The sequence below is a fragment of the Grus americana genome, chromosome 5 (genome assembly GCF_028858705.1).
Source record: "Grus americana isolate bGruAme1 chromosome 5, bGruAme1.mat, whole genome shotgun sequence".
NCBI classification, from domain to species: domain Eukaryota; kingdom Metazoa; phylum Chordata; class Aves; order Gruiformes; family Gruidae; genus Grus; species Grus americana.
In genome coordinates, this window is record NC_072856.1 from 69,648,150 (window position 1) to 69,661,804 (window position 13,655).

The 13,655-nt window shown below is 48.5% G+C and overlaps 2 long non-coding RNA genes across 2 annotated transcripts in view; one reads left to right on the forward strand and one right to left on the reverse strand.

Moving 5' to 3' along the window:
* LOC129207022 (uncharacterized) overlaps positions 1-13,655 on the reverse strand; it is a 195,102-nt gene that overhangs the window by 71,981 nt on the left and 109,466 nt on the right. The gene's annotated exons all lie outside the window — the stretch shown is intronic.
* On the forward strand, positions 4,536-9,186 carry LOC129207021 (uncharacterized). The gene is made up of 4 exons (XR_008577348.1): positions 4,536-4,701; positions 6,930-7,114; positions 7,708-7,945; positions 9,036-9,186. It is a non-coding gene; the product is annotated as an uncharacterized LOC129207021 (long non-coding RNA).

A 13,655-nucleotide genomic window follows, 5' to 3' on the forward strand; every position in this document is an offset into this window, starting at 1 on the left:
CCAGCAGCCACAGCACTCCAGATGCCAGTGCGTGTGGGGATGTGGAGATGGGGCAGCAGGGCTGGTCCCCGGCATGTCCTTGCTGAGCCATCCTGCCTCCGAGCATCAGCGGGGAAACAACAGAAATGGAGGACTGGACCTGGGGGGGTGTTGTGGTTTAACCTGGCAGGCAGCTAAAAGAACCACACTGCCGTTCGCTCCCTCCCCACTCCCAGTGGGATGGGGGAGAGAATTGGAAATGGAAAAGGAAAAAAAAAAAAAACAACTTGTGGGTTTGATAGGATAAAACAAAAAAAAAGGATATTATTATTATTATTATTTAAAAAAATAAGTGATGAACAGCATAATTTCTCACCACCCAGAGCCAATGCTCTGCAAGACCCCGAGCTGACCCGCCTCCCAGCCCACCCCCCAGTTATATACAGAACATGATGTCACATGGTATGGAATATCCCTTTGGGCAGTTGTCCTGGCCATGTCCCCTCCCAGCTCCTTGCCTCCCCCCACCTTCTCGTTGGCAGGGCAGCGTGAGAAGCTGAAAAGTCCTTGACTGCTTGGCAACAACTAAAACATCAGTGTGTCACCAACGTTATTTCCATCCTAATTCCAAACCACAGCACTGTACCAGCTGCTAGGAAGAAAATTAACTCTCTCCCTGCCAAAAGCAGGACAGGGTGAGAAAGCATCCTTGTGAGGAGCAGAGTGCTGAGTGGTGCTGCACATCCTCTCATGCTGAAGACCCGAATGCCTCCTCACCTGAAGCTGCTCCCATAACGTACCTGACTGCAGAGACAATGACAATTTCTACCAACTTGCAGTGGAGTCACTGAACTGCGCTGTGCTGCGGCATTAGTTACATGACAGCTTTCCTTTAATACTCTCAGTCATTCAAGTCAGTGGCTACAGCAGCCGTGAACCTCCTGAGCTGCATAAAGCACCAAAGCCACCATTTGTAAACCCAAGGAGGTGACAGCTTGGATGTAAACAGCCAAAACCTATGAATACCTCAGCGGGTGAGTAAGTATTCCAGATGGAGGAAGATGCAGGCAGAAAAGGTTATAAAAATGCAGTGAGGACACAACCTGCCACTGTAGTGCCAACGCAGCGGGAGCCACCGAGCGAGCCAGCCCATGCACTCAGGTGAGATGATCGGAGACTGACTCAGACATTAATTTCCTAAAAGACCTGTGAGCCTGTTTGTGGTTGTCTTGTTAACCCACTACCATGTAGATACAAAGCAAAAAATAGATTTTGCCAATGAAAAGATTCCTCAGGACACTGAGGAGGTGGCATTAGCTATGCAGATTTTGGTATGCTCCTTAGCTGAAGTGGCTTCCCAGTAACTCCTGACACCAGCAGAGAACTGAGCTACAAAGCCAACCTGCCTGCAGAACAGAACAGAGGGAAATCCCACCAGCGAGCGGGCTCTCTGGAAACGTGGGAGACGCTGGACAACAGGCAACAACGCTTCCCTCCTGGCAACAGAAGCCTCAGAAACACTGGGTGGTTTTACAGCTTCTGGGTTCACTGGGGCAGAGAGGGTGAACGCCAAAGCTGTGTTACATGAACTTGAGTGCTGCACTCTGTAGGAAGACAGCAGTTACAACAGGAAAGGTTTAGAACTGTATACAGAGAAGGTGGAAATTCAGGCAAATTTGTAAAGTATCTCAGGCTGAAGAGTCAACCTTGCCTTTTTCATGTTGTAGGAGTCCTTGGTCAGGTACCAGGTAACAACTCAAGCAAACTTAAAATAAGATACAGCATTAATCTCACAAGAATAGTGGCAAGAGGAAGAGCACAAGAAAGAAGTCATAAGTCATCCTGCTCAGGATGATCTGTAGGAAAGGTGGACAGTGCCTGAATATTGGACAAAGAAAAAGAAAACCCCTCAGAAGAGCACTCAGAGGTTGAAAGTCCCCAAAAGTACCTGAAGCATCAAACCATGAACATCAAACAGTAGCTGTTTGTCTTCGGGACAAGAAAACTTGCAGTGGATTACACAGCCCTGCGAGAGTCTGCAAACCCCCAAAGAGTGTTTGCAATGTGGCCAGAGCTGGACAGATGCAGAAGTGAACACTGAATCCATTTCAGATATACTAATGTTGAACTTCACACCACTGGGCAAGCAGATAAACCTCATGCGAACATAGGAAAGCACTTCTTAATAGGGTAATAAACAAACCATGTAAGAAAGAAACCTAGAAGAGATAAAGCCTTTCACAGTTGTCACAAACATGTCATAGAATCATAGAATGGTCATGTTTCTCCACGTTTCACCAAGGAGGAGCACTCATTCAAGGTGCCCTGTAAGTTCACTTCCCTGGAAATCACCGGGTGAGTTAACACACTTACTGGCTGTGCATCTATATACCTTCGCTCACTTGTATACACAAAAGTGTAAAATCTTCAAGGCCAGTTTCCCATCATTTGCAGAGGCAGGAGAAGCGGACACAGACATGTTGGCAACTTGCCGTAGCCCCTTGCCGAGCACAGTCTGGCAGGTACCGTCAGCAAAGCAGGACGTGGTCGGTGTGAGTTCAACACCCCTCTAACAGACACTGTGCCTCTGACTGCCCTTTGGGTTTGCGTCCCGTACCGAAGACATTTCACTGGAAGGTACCAAGCACTGATGATTTGGTAATCAAGCACACAGAGATTTGGTAAATGCCATGTTGTCTTGAGCAAAAGGGAAGCCTGAGAAAGGCAGAGCTGGAGGCTCCAACCTGCCCCGGATGGAGGCAGAGCTGCCGGACGAAATCCACCCAATCCACCCATGTAGAACCTGTCACGTCTCGACTTCTGCACCACACACCATGTATCGGTGGGACATCGGTGCTGACACAAGGAGTTTGGTGGTTCTGCCCTCCCATGTCTGCTGGAGCCTACAGGTATTATCACTGCAGTCTCAGACACAGAATTCACAAACTACATAAAATCAGGTAGGTCTTGGTGACTTGAGAAACATTTTGTAACACTAAAACCCAAAACAAGCCAAAACAAAACCCTAACCAAAAAAACCTGCCTGACCCCAGAAAATATGTGGGCTGTGGCTGGTAGATGTAGCACTGGGACAAAACCCGACAGATAGCAATTAAGATGATGAGGAGAGAGCTGTCACTGCAGACTGCTCCAAGCCCCTGCTATTAAATTAAGATTGAGCTCTTTGCTTTGTTTAAAAGCACCAGGACACTGATCTCCATGGGGTTACAAAATTATAACAGGAACATCAAAAAAAAAGGTTTAAGAGGACAAATGAAGATAAATTAAGGATTGAAAAAGCCTAAGCAAGGGATCAAAGCCATTTTATACTGGCCCCAGAAGAACTGGAAGCTGTTAAGGCTAGCTTTACAGACCAGAAGCACAGCTCAAATAAAGCAGAAGAGGCCACACCAGTGGCACGAGAAGAGAGCGGCACAGATTTGTTTGTGCTGGCTGGAAAAATCGAAGCGATGGGACTTAACTTCAGCCCTCCACTGACAGGAACCTTTAACAGCTCAGGGACTGCCAGATGTGGACATTTTCCCTGGGAATCTCTTCTAGTATTGATTTGAGGTCTGTAATATTATTACATGTTATTTTTTAAAAGCTTTTAATCCACCCCTAAATCTCCTCTTTGCAGGCATGAACTAAGCATGGACACAGCAATGCCTGTCACTCACGTTCAGATGAGAACTGAGTGGCAGATCTTTAACCACACTAATAAACACTAAACTTTACATTTCCTTCCTCTTAAATCTGTATTTATTTGGTACACTGCAGCGAGAGAGGCATGGAACGATATTTTCTTCTTTTAGTCCACTCAGATATTTTCAAAGTGTTGCTCCGAGATTTAGCTGTTCACATTCACTCTGGCTTTAAAAAGTGCGACAAAAGTGGTCAAGTCCTCAGCAACCGGTCCAAAAAAGAGTCCGTGTATTCTGATCCTGAGCAAAGCAAGAGTCTTAGGTGAAGGTCACCAAACAGCACATTCCTGTGTCTTAAAGCGCATCATCAGCCCATGTGTTTGTGAAGAAAACCAAAAAGCATGATGTTTTCTGAAATACACCAGTATAGGCAGAGAGGTTTTCCAAAGCCTGCGGGAAGCCGAGGCGGCGAGTCAGAGGTGTGGGCTAGCTCAGACACGACGAGGTAACGACCACAAAATCTTGAAGCAGACTTGTATGGCACGAGGGGGTCACCTTGGCTCGCCAGCAAGGGATGGGGAAGGCCACAGTGGAAGAAGATGGAGTTAGAAGCTCCTAGTCAGAGAAGATGTGGCAAGTAGAGAGAATATGAGATACGAGGTCACAGACACTAAACAGGCAGAAGTTCACAAAAGGGAAGTAAAGAAAACCCCTGCAAGACTGGCAGAAATGCTCTGACAGTGTCCTGCTAACACGTGCCCAGACAAAGACCTATGAGAAGGACACGTGCGGTATCAATGAGAACTGAAGTCACCTTCCTCTCCATGGTGAACGGGGAGGACCCTGCTCCCTGTCACGCTCGCAGCCCGTCCCCGTGAGCGGGAGCAGTAGGAAACGGGAGGTGAAGCCCAGGCACCCCCTTGCTCCAGCTCTGAGCAGCCCTGTGGCACCTGCCTCAGAGGGACCTCCTATGTGGCCAACAACTACAATTATTAAAACACAGACAGCAAACAAGAACACTGTTATAATCTGATGCCTTGAAGCAAAGCCCAGCACAAGCGAGGAGAGGAGATGGCACGTAAGTAAGACTAATACCACGAATCCTATTTTTCAACAGGAGCGTTTTGTGTACTTTTGTGTTTAGTTCATTGCTTTGTTGACGGCAAGCCAGCGCGACAGGCAGCTAAGTGCCATTTCAGTTATGATAAAATATTGGAAGATATTAGGCATTGTGAGCACAGGCGAAATTAAATTTACAAATGGGATTGATACGGGAAGGCCACAGTGAACAGAGCTCGACTCTAAAACCTGCACTCCAGCCACGGCATTGGGAGGGTGTGCGGATGCTGCGGCACGTCTGGTTCCTCCAGCACCTGCCATGTTCGCCCCTTCAACGAATGCGTCAGACCACTTAAAAATAAACACATAAATAAATAAAAAGGTTTATTCCTGAGAACTGCACATTGCCTTTGCTCTGTGGTGGTCTGCCAGTGCAGTAGCTCCTGCCCAGCATCCCGCTATGACGGCATGGGAAGGTAACGCATGCTGACACTTCACCTTGCACCAGCAAATCCCCAGGCAACCTGCTGTCCTGAGGCAGGAGATGGGATCTCTTGGTCCCTGGCATCCTGACAGACTGGGAATATATTTTTCAAATTCACATTCTAAAATCATTCTACTGTGTAACTATTGTGTCTCCAATAAGATAAACTTTCTGGGCTTTTGCCTAGTGAATGGGAAGGCACCAGCCCGGAGCATAGAGACCACTGGCAAGCCACTCACAAGGATGCAGAAGAACAGGAGAGGAGGAAAATAATGATCAACATTGGACTGGGATTCTGAGATCCAGGTCCCATATCAATACAGAAATGGGCTTGAAATGGCAACAGCAGGAACTGCAGAGTTGCCAACTCCACACGGAGATGGGCTTCAATGACACTTGAAATGCTTCTTCTTACTTGTGGTGATGATTATCCCTATGGTCATCTAAAGTGAAATGCTCAAAACCAGTACATAAGGATCTGAAGCCACAAGGTCCAGTGGACCTCCACCTCTACACCCCACTGCCTGTTATCCAGCTCTGGGGAGCATCTTCAAAGCACACATTCTTACCATAAGGGCTTCCCAACACAGAGCTGTGCTCTTGCAGAAGAAGAAGGATTAATCTGCAACCCTGATTTATCACTGCATCTTGAACCCAGGTCTCACAGAAGCCAGAGCCCCAGTCTTCATGTCCTCCAGCCAGCGACCACCAAATCCACACACCACGAACCACGTTTGAGCAAGGAACGGAGTCTTGCAGGTCACACAACTTTCAGCACTCACACCCTGCGGGGATCGGGGGGGCTGGCGGGGCAGGGACATTACACTGGTCCAGCACCACTTTAAAATATACCGAGCCTTACTCTTTGCAGACTCGGCTGGCTATTTTGTTTGGAGTCTTCAGAAAATGTGTATAAGAACCATTTCGCCTGCAGAAGTCTGCTGGAAGACTGATGGTTATAACTAGGGCCAGCACAGGAATGTGCTCTAAATAACAATTTAAAGGCAGGTAGTCCTCTGGCTGCAAGCAGTGTAACTGCTGCTTCAACAGCTGAAATATTGAAGACTAACAGAGGTATTTCACATACAAAGTGATGCTGCGACCAGCACCGCATAGCAGAGGCTGGAGATATTTACTGTGCAGAAGACAACTTCACGGCACCTGCCAAACGGTGCCACGGTGAGCAGAGCCACGCGGAATTTCACGGCAGCAGAGCCTCCTCCATCACCTGCAGGAAATGCCCCTGCCTGCTCTGAAGAGACAGATCGGCTCCCACCTAACGGCCTTGTCCATCGCACAACTGGCCTGGCTGTTGCAGGCTCCAGACAGATGCTGCATCTCACGCTGGCGTAAGAGTCCTTCCGAAGTTTGGCAAGAGCAGCCTCGTAGAGAACGCTGCCTCCTGCGCTACGAGCTGGGCAAGCGCGAGCCCCGGGTCCTCAGCAAAACCAGGTTATATCCTCAAACGCCCTGGAGAGGAAGGGCACTGCTGGGGCTTCACTTGCAATGCACACGGGGTTTATGTATTACTTACTACCAAATTACAGGCTTTTCTAAAATAGATTAAATAGCAATTTTAAAATGCTATTGTTGAATATTATTTATTTCGTTACGTTTTACCTGGCTATAACTCCTTTCACTGTTTAAATGGCTGCTCCTCCAATATATCCCCTCTGCCTGTTTGGGCTCTGAATTTTGGCCAGTTATTTTTCTGGCCAGGTGTTAGGGTTATTTTACTAACAGGCATTGTGTTGAAATCCCAGGACATTTTTAGGTCAGGCTTGCAGCCTCCCGAGGGCAGGGCACCGCACTCCAGCATCCCCACCGCTGCTCTCTCCTGGGGACTCGGGGCCTTCTTTCAGCACAAAATGCAGGAGGTCACTGCGTGAAGAGGTGACCAAGGTTTTCTGATGGATCATCTTTGCCCGGAAAGGCTAATTAAAAGATGGTGAGACTTCTGTAATTAACTGCTTACTATTCTGAATATAATTTGGGAGTCCTATTATGTTAGATCAACACTTTATCAAAGAGCTTCAGAAGTGCTGTGTGGGTTCACATGTCCCACAACCACATGGAGAATTAGAATAAAATTATAGCACAAATTTAACTCATACATATTCCCTCTGGGTCCATTTTTAATCTCTTGCGATAAGTTTAGTGATTTAACGTTGGCACTGTGATTTTTAGAAAGCCTTGTGATGGCAGCAGCACCTACGGCTGAATTTACGGTACCTTGCCGGTGAGGGTCTCTTCAGTCACTTGTGAGCTTTGCTAAACAGTGTCCGCACAGGCTGAGCTTCTCCCCTCAGAGATTTTGTGTATATGTACTCGTTTCACTCATAACAGGATCGCTATTAGAAGTTGCTGAGGAAACTTGCTGCTATTTTATAGGTTAAAAAAAAAGTCATTGCCCAGCATAACCTGCTTTATGGCAAGGACTTTATACTCACATAGCACTTAGCCAGCTCAGATTTGCCAAACTGTAGATTTCTGGGGGAGAGAAAAAAAAATAAAATATCTATACATATCATTTCACTTCAGTTCATCTGACTGACACTTCATCACCAAGGAGCGATGAAGTCCTGCTCTCCTGGGTCTCTACCCCAGGCACTCTCCCTGCGCTCTCTCCACCCCGTGCCGCACGCCAAAGGACTTGCCAGGGCAATATGGATCTCGCTGGGACAACATGGAGCTCTACGACCAGCAACAGCTCGTGGGAGGATGCTGCAGAGCAACGCTGAGGGCAGGCGAAGCAAAGCAGCTCGGAGCTACTCACTCAGTGAGTGCCGGCCGGCCGGGGTACTAGGGATGGGGAAAAACCCAGCAGAGCCCTGCAAAAAACCTGTGTGCCTTTGTGATAATAATTGGTCACAAGAATTACACAACCTCCCAGAAAAAAAATCTACAGATTAAATCAGGGGGTTGCATGGCTTGATTTAATTCTGGCCATTTGTTTATGTTTATTCTTGCTAGAATTAATTTGATTTAATTCTGGCTCCTCCAAGCTTGAATTTTGCAATACTATTAATGCATTTCTAATGTAGTTCTGTGCAGGTCCAGTATAATGCCATATCTAATTCTGATTAATAACATTCATAGAAGTATACAAATTCTTCTGTATCCACTATAAGCAGCCAAAAATCTAATGAACTTGTGAAAAACACAGTACAGGTAATTGGTTAATTAAAGCGGGGTGTATTTCACACTGCATGGCAGGATGTTGGCTACAGGAAACAGGATGATGAGCTCAAGAAATTAATGGAGTTAGGAGGGAGCAATCCATAACACCTGACTGACAGACCAAGGTACACCTTATTTATTAACAGAATCTATATTGAAATGGAGGCCAGCATGCTGATGGAGAGCTTCATTAAAAAATAGTGTCAGTCCTACATTATCTAAATTACACTTAGATCCATGCTTAATTGCATTGGATTAGCCTAAACAGGAGTCCCCTCTCAGAAAATAATGAGCTTCATACCTGACACCAGAAGAGATGGGGATGAATTCAAGAGTGCTTTGACTCTTAATCAGGCAATTATATTTTCTTCTTGCTCCTGAATTAATTAAAGAAGAAAACAGCTACAGCGTTAAGACACTTTCACAGTAAAATCAGATTCATGACCATTGGTAAAAGGCGGAGTGAGCCATACAAATAGGAGATTTCCTGGGACTGACAAAGACCAGTCCCCAGCCGATTCCTCCTCCCAAAGGGGTGGAAGGGAGGTTCCCCTTCAGCAGTGCTGGGCAAGTACGGGCATCTGAGACTCATCCTATCTGCTTGTCAAGGCTAGGAGGAAAGCCTTGCAAGATTAAAAGTGTTTGTATTTCTAATAAGAAAAAAACCCAAAATCCTTCTGCCCTCACAGAGCTCATCTTGACCATTCAGAGCCCTTCATACACCAGCCAAACCACGGATACAACCACCGCCCGGGTCTGAGCACACCAGCACCCAACACGTCCCGGAGCCCAAAGAGCACTTTGAGGCACTGTGCTAACAACCGCCTGTCCTGTCCTCTCTTCACCTTTCAACAGAACTGTCAGTCGACAGGTAAGAAAGTACCAGCTGGTTTCCAACCTCCTTCTAGACTTTTTCCGAAGTCGCAGATACACCTAGGTGAAATCTCAGCTTCATCCAAGGCGCTGGCTCCATCCTTCTTGAAGGAACGACCTTAGACTAGCTAAAGCCAAGAAAGGATTTAGACCTGACTTTGCAAGCGCTGGTTCACACGCCCTGAGCCTGTTCTGCTGCTGGCCCTGGCCACAGCCCCCCATGGCCGATGCACCCAGCATTCAGCCCTTCCACCAGGCCACGGCAATCCCCTCCTGCCAGAGCTTTCCCCATTTGAGAGTTTATGAACCAAGTCCGAGATGGGAAGCGAAGCAAAGAGTTTCTGTATCACCTCGTGGACCAAAAGTGCTGGAGCATCCAGTCTCCGCAGCACATCCATGAATCCCAGACCCAGGCAGGGAATTATTTAAGCTTTATTTTTATTTTGGTAAGAAAACATGAGGGTTTTTTCCTCACTGAATGAGTGGCGATATACACCATACATCTGATGATTCATTCTGTATGTGCACTCATTAACAGCTACTTAAATCCGCAGACACGACAAGGTGAACGTAGCATCAAAGTAGGTTTTTCCTCGGTTTACAGCCTCAGCTAGTGTGACACCAGAGCCCCACTGATCGTTGCAATCACTGTGGGAGGAAGCTCAATATACAGGCTAACCCTCCTCCTTACTTAAATTATACCCACTGCTTTGACTAAGAAACATTGTGAGTGCTTTACTATTTACTTACTCAGTGATCAGAGGGGCTCCAAGCTCCTTGGAGGTGTGAGGGGCTCCTTACAGCGGAGATCATGTTCTGGCACGCTCTACTCAACGGGACAGACCCCTTGATGCTCCCCGCCAGCACCGATGTGCACACCACGCAGGGGGCATCGCTCACGTGGGCACACGTGTGAGGTGAAAAAAAGGTGAGAATGGCAAAACTTTAACGTCAAAAGCAAGCAAATGTAACTCTTCTCTGCCTGCAGACTCTTACCTTGCCCAGCCGTGCCCACTGCGTGCTGTACGGACCCGTCTACCAAAGCCCCTGCAGGGAGAGAAAGGAAACCAGGTATTTCTGCTCCGGCTTCTCAGCCCCGTTACTGAAATTGATGTTTCCCCTAACCATCAATTAAAAGGAGATATTTTTGGCATCAGTAAAAGAAACAGTTTACAGGATTACGATGACAGACTTTTTCCCACTTAAGGGCCCATAGAAAAAACAGCTTTTTCTGACTGGGTCTAAAATCCCCCTATTTCAGACAGCACCATCCCCTGCACGCCGGGCTGCTCCTTGCTGTGGGACGTGCCCCTCCTGAGTGCTTCGGGCTGGAGCCCCATCCCTACGCACCCCGGCGCACGGGCACCGTCGGTCTCTACTTTCTGCTCCTTGGCCATTGATAGCATTCAGTCCTATCAGAAGACAGAGGTAGTTCACCGCATGTGGAGAACAACTCTCAGCCCTCATTCACCTCCTACCAAAATGACAGAAAGCAAGGAAAAAAAAAAAAAAAAAAAGGAGAAATGAGAGTTCCCACAGCCCGGGGTGCCAGCAAGCCGGCTGCCTTGCACGGCTGGTGGCACTTCTGAAATCACGTCTTGCAAACAGGTACTTTTAATGCCCAGCCCTGACGGCAGTAAGACATGCTGTAAATGACAAAATGCACCAAGAAAGCCAATGAATCACAAAGTAATCAGAAAAGTACAGTAAATCTACTCCAGCCTTTACCAGAGGCAGGCTCTTTGGTGCAGTAAACATGCCAACATCAGAAATTTCTCTGTGGTTCTTTGGGATTTGGGGTTTTTTTACGTAAGGTCTTGTGTAACAGCACTGCCTAAGAAGTGGTCGGTCGTGGGTAAGCGCTATAGTGGTTCACAGAGTTTTAGTGACATTAAGTTTCTTCTAAGAACGATATAACCTGCAATAGTTGGTTAAAAGAGGAGAAAGATTTACACATGTAGGAAAAAGTTAATAAAAATTCTGTCCAGCTGTACCCCGAAGAGGTGACGCCACTTTTGGAAGACAGTTGATGCTGAGCGTGTAGACGGACACGGCTACCACCCAGCTTCACGTGCGCCCCGGGCAGCGGCGTGGGAGCTGCAGACACACGCCAGGCTCAGCAGCCGGCGGTGACACAGAGCCTGTCCTAACGCCTCGACCCCCGATGGTCCCCGTGCTCAGGGAGAGCTGCAGAACACAGCACAGAAACACTGCGATGCGCCATGTCTATTAAAAGCTGCCGCAGAGATCCAGCCACCCCCTGGTTCTGAACAGCCGCAAACCCCAGTTTTAAGAGGTTAAATATACAGCTGGAACATGCTCCGTCTGAAACCCAGCTAATACCCAATTAGCTAATGCTGTAATTTCATCTTAACTTACGGCATTTACTTTTGCTCTCATTATTCAGCATTCAGCCATCAGGCACTCCCGCACTGTGGAGAGGAGCAAGCACAGCCAACAGCGGTGTCCGAGGGCAAGCTGTGAACCCCAAAAGCATGGCCAGCGGGTCAGCCACCGACGGCCCTGCAAAGTACAGGGGAGCAGCGGAGAAAACCTTGCTACAAACAGCCATGTCTCATCAGCGACAAGGGGCAGAGCACACGCTCCCAGTCTCATTAGGCACCGCACTGAAAATGGCCCAGATAATCATTGCTGGCACCACGGCAGGGACGGAGGATGTCACCGCTCTGACCACGCTCACCACGGCAGGGACGGAGGATGTCACCGCTCTGACCACATTCACCACGGCAGGGATGGAGGATGTCACCGCTCTGACCACGCTCACCGCGGCAGGGACAGAGGATGTCACAGCTCTGACCATGTTCACCACCGCAGGGACGGAGGATGTCACCGCTCTGACCACGCTCACCGCGGCAGGGACAGAGGATGTCACAGCTCTGACCATGTTCACCACCGCAGGGACGGAGGATGTCACAGCTCTGACCATGTTCACCATGGCAGGGACAGAGGATGTCACCGCTCTGACCACGCTCACCGCGGCAGGGACGGAGGATGTCACATCTCTGACCATACTCACCATGGCAGGGACAGAGGATGTCAAAGCTCAGCAGCCCTCAGAAATCAAATTATTACTTTGCATAGCTCGGAAATAATGCTTTTTTTTTTTTTTTTTTGCAAACAGAAAGCATTTTCCTGTTGGTTTGCTGGTGTTTGTCATTTGGGGTCTTTTTTCACCGTTATTTTGGTAACACAGTCCCTCCCTGTGCTACTTGCACATCGGTACAGCGCAGCACTGCACGGCAGTGGGAAGCAACGGGAAGGATCCATCCGTCCCAGTTCTGCAAGAGCACTGACCCTGCAGTCCTGTTCACAGGCAGGAGCGATCCTCTGTCTCCGAGTGCGATGAACTCTGCAGAGACACTCTCCCAAAAGGCAGAGAGGTAGGACAGCTGCAGTAGCTTCTGCCCGGTGGGTTGTGACCAGTCGAGCTCTTCCTCTCGAGCTGCAGCAGCCCCGGCCGCGGGCGAAGGGCAGGCAGGGCCAGTGCTCGTGGGTCTGCCCTGCAATCCGCAGGCTGAAGGCCGACTGGCAGGGCAGTCCTGATCGGTATCAGCCTTCCTCTTCATCGGGGCGGGTTGGAGAAGGGGCTCGTTGCTGCATGGCACCGCACGGCTGCGGCAGTGACGGCCCCGCCGTGCCCAGGGTGACGGGAAGGACGTGTGGGGGGCACCAGCCGCCTTTTGCTTGGGGCAGTGAATTTTAGAAGGATATTAAGTTTCCTTCAGGTGTGTGATTCCGGCTGAGAAAGGTCTGCAAAAGTGTCACTGCTAAATGCAGTTGGCGAGGGAACACCTTGACGTCCTGCCATAGCACGTGGCCTCTTCGCTCAGAGCTGCAGGGAAGCATAGGGCCTCTAATTTTGGTATAGAAGGGTATTTTTGTCCCTTCTTTCCTGGTACGCTTTGCGTGTGCTTGTGCTCTGAAAGCCCAGACACTTGCAGCACTGTCTATCAGATGTTAGATTTGCTGTCCCAGCTCTTTACTGCTTTTCCTCAGACACGGCTGTGGCAACGGCTGGCAGCCGCTTCTCGTCTCTCTGCAAGCTGCAGAGTCACTGGTGCAAAATAGAAATATGGACAGGAACATTTCTCTTTGAGGGACACGCAGGGCTTTGTCAGAGGGGTTTAGGTGGATAGCATCAGTTTTGAGTTACATTAATAAAAAGTTCCCACTTTTAGGTGTGTTGACAAAAACACGTTGGCAGCTGCTAGTGACTGGAAACCCGTAATGCGCACAGAGCCATCTCACAGATCTTGTTCTGATCCCTTCACAAGCCATCTCCTGACACTCCCTCCAAAAACTGGACTCACAGGTGGAACAGCCCCATATTTCGATGCATGATTTTGGGAACAGGGGTCCCAAGGATTTGCAGAATAAACCTGGATGATGGTCCCTAACAGACCCGCAGACAGCAG